The sequence below is a fragment of the Antedon mediterranea genome, chromosome 2, assembly GCF_964355755.1.
Source record: "Antedon mediterranea chromosome 2, ecAntMedi1.1, whole genome shotgun sequence".
NCBI classification, from domain to species: domain Eukaryota; kingdom Metazoa; phylum Echinodermata; class Crinoidea; order Comatulida; family Antedonidae; genus Antedon; species Antedon mediterranea.
The window spans coordinates 12,035,895-12,039,219 of NC_092671.1; the positions used below are offsets into that span (position 1 = coordinate 12,035,895).

The 3,325-nt window shown below is 48.6% G+C and overlaps 1 non-coding gene across 1 annotated transcript; it reads left to right on the top strand.

Annotated features, from left to right (window-relative positions):
• The first annotated feature begins 1,586 nt into the window (after nucleotides 1-1,586).
• On the top strand, nucleotides 1,587-1,742 carry LOC140041269 (5.8S ribosomal RNA). Its single transcript, XR_011842878.1, has one exon. It is a non-coding gene; the product is annotated as a 5.8S ribosomal RNA (ribosomal RNA).
• Nucleotides 1,743-3,325: the final 1,583 nt, after the last annotated feature.

Below are 3,325 nucleotides of genomic sequence, written 5' to 3' on the forward strand. Positions count from 1 at the left end.
ATGCTCGTGCTATAGTCAGTCGGGAGGCGGTGGCGTCCGTTTTCTTCATAAGGAAATAAACGACCGCGTTCGGAAGGGTGCAAACAGCCTTTCGTCCACTAAATTGCATACTGTACGGGAGTCGAGTCTGGCGCTGGGACAGGTCGATTCCGAAGGAAAACCTAGCACAAAATCAGTGCTGACAATGTCCTTCCGGCATTGTGAGTTTAGAAGTCATAAGCATCCTGTAATAGACGGGCACAACATCCTACCGTCAAGTCTAAAAGAGTTCTTCAAAATAAGAACTCCAATTGAGGATTTATTTATACCCGAGAGCGCTCAGGATATACCTGTTGTCCGTTCTGCTGATAGTAGAAAGGAGGTAGAGAACAACCCGGTTGTGGTAGTACCTGTCCCGTTTACATACTTTGTGTGTCCCATGTGTAACACCGGTTATACAGAAATAAGAAAATTGACAACTCACCTACACAAGCCTTGGAGGCTAGTGGGCAAGGGTGAAAGCTAAATAACACCATAGCATGCACTTCATTAGCATACGCAGATGACACTGCCTTGTGCTCTGACAGTTCTGAAGGAATGCGTGCACTCCTAAAGATTTTCGAACAGTTTTGTCATCTGACTGGTATGAACATCAATGCCAGTAAAAGTGCAGCGTTCTCGATAGAACCTTTGCATAAAACGTATGCTCTAAACATTACCCGTTCTTTTCAGGTCGACTCAGAAACCATACCATGGGTTGAACCAGGTACCAGTAATGGATATCTTGGAGCACTATTCGATCCTTGGAATGGCCTGAAAAATTCGAGGGCGTATCTACATTAGATACATGGTGCAAAGCATTTCTCAAACCCCGTCAGAAAGTGGATATTCTAGTTAGAAACATCTGAAACTCAAATTAAAAAGCTAGACGATACCATCAGATACTGGATCAAACTGTGCTACACTGAAAGAATCAGCGTGTTTGCCCTTGGCCGACAGGTCTGGGTAATCCGTTGAACCTCTTTCGTGCTAGGGATAGGGACTTGTAATTATTTCCCTTCAACGAGGAATGCCCAGTAAGCGCGAGTCATCAGCTCGCGTTGATTACGTCCCTGCCCTTTGTACACACCGCCCGTCGCTACTACCGATTGAATGGTTTAGTGAGATCATCGGATCGGCCGTGTCGGTTTTACCGTTCACGTGCCGAAAAGACGCTCAAACTTGATCATTTAGAGGAAGTAAAAGTCGTAACAAGGTTTCCGTAGGTGAACCTGCGGAAGGATCATTAACGCAATCGCAAGAACGTTTTGTCACCCAGCACGGCCGACTCGCACGCGAGTCTGCCTGGTCGTGGCTAGAAGGAGGGCCGGACGGTAAGCGACCGGCTGGCGAAAACCAATCGAACTTGGGAGTGCACTAGCGAAAACCGCCCGACCTTCCGAGGTGTTCGGGATGCTTTTCGGGGCCGCCCGTGGTCTGGTTCGGTGGCTCTGCTTGAAGGACGCGCCCGGACCGGCGCCTCCGCTCCCGTTCTTTGTTTTTTCTCAAACGAAAATCTTTTTTTTTTGTCCCGCACTCTGTAAGCGTTGAAAACGCAAGTTGCGAACAATTCTTAGTGGTGGATCACTAAACTCGTGCGTCGATGAAGAACGCAGCCAGCTGCGTTAACTAATGTGAATTGCAGGATACATTGATCATCGATACTCCGAACGCACATTGCGGCCCGGGTCCTCGCGATCCGGACCACGTCCGGCTGCGGGCCCGTAAAGCACCGCGGCTCTTGCGGTGTCCGGTGCGCTTCCGCTGGCCCTTGAAAATCTGAGGGACACCGACTGATTTTCGCCTCGGCTCGTACCCATAACCACAGCCGGTCTCCAAGGTGAATAGCCTCTGGCCGATAGAACAATGTAGGGAAGTCGGCAAATTAGATCCGTAACTTCGGGAAAAGGATTGGCTCTAAGGGCTGGGTCGGTCGGGCTGGGGAGTGAAGCGGGACCGGGCGCGTGCCGTGACTGGGCGAGGCCTGCGCAAGCAGGGCGAGCCCGGACTAGTGCCGGGCCCATTCCGTGGACCTTCCTGGCTTGGGGGTCTTTCGGGGTCGCTTCGGCCGGCGCCAAACAGCCAACTTAGAACTGGTACGGACACGGGGAATCCGACTGTCTAATTAAAACAAAGCATTGCGACGTCCGCAACCATGGCATTGACGCAATGTGATTTCTGCCCAGTGCTCTGAATGTCAAAGTGAAGAAATTCAACGAAGCGCGGGTAAACCAAATGTAGTGAATGTCCCTGTAAATCCAGTTGCCGATCACAAAAGATTCCAAAAGATGGCGAATATATAGAAATGAGAACCTACCGTACGTGTGTTCTTACCATACCTCACTGGTCTAATTGGGGTTTCTCTTAGGTTAATCTCCCGAGAGTGTAAAAACAAGTTGATTTGTACACGTATATTTAATTATATTCCCGGACTAGGGACCCGGCCTCATCTGTTGCAGGTGCAGATGGGGGTTGCGACACACTTGCAGGTACAGGAGCGGGCATCCTGTAATAGACGGGCACAACATCCCACCGTCAAGTCTAAAAGAGTTCTTCAAAATAAGAACTCCAATTGAGGATTTATCTATACCTGAGAGCGCTCAGGATATACCTGTTGTCCGTTCAGCTGATAGTAGAAAGGAGGTAGAGAACAACCCGGTTGTGGTAGTACCTGTCCCGTTTACATACTTTGTGTGTCCCATGTGTAACACCGGTTATACAGAAATAAGAAAATTGACAACTCACCTACACAAGCATACCGATGCGAGTGTACTATTTAAATGCTGAAAATGTGGGAAGTTTTCCAAAACGGGGCACGGTGCTACCATACACTACGCCAAATGTAGTATATTGGAACAACCTACTACCGCCCAGGTGTTAGACTTTGTCTGCTCCTGTGGCAAGGCATTTAAGACCAAAACGGTGTCTCCCAGCATGAAAGGCACAGACACCCTATCCTGCGTAATTTAAAGAGGGTGGAAGCTCAACAGGCGGAAGTGGATGTGTCCTTTAAAAGTGGATGAAATCCATGAGGTGTATAGAGACAGATTTTCAGCTAGTTCGGCTGAAGTCGATCTCAGTCATCTGCCTCCGCCCAAGGCAAGGGTAGACAATAAAAATTTATTGTTTCCAATTACGGTGGAGGAAGTGAATACAGCCATAAAGGCCACAAAAACAGCAACGGCTGCTGGTCCAGATAAGGTTACTCTCGAGGACCTAAAATGCAACCCTAACATCAATACGGTACTCGCTAGTCTGTACAACTCTTTTCTTATCAGTGGGAAGATCCCCAAGGATCTTAAAGAAA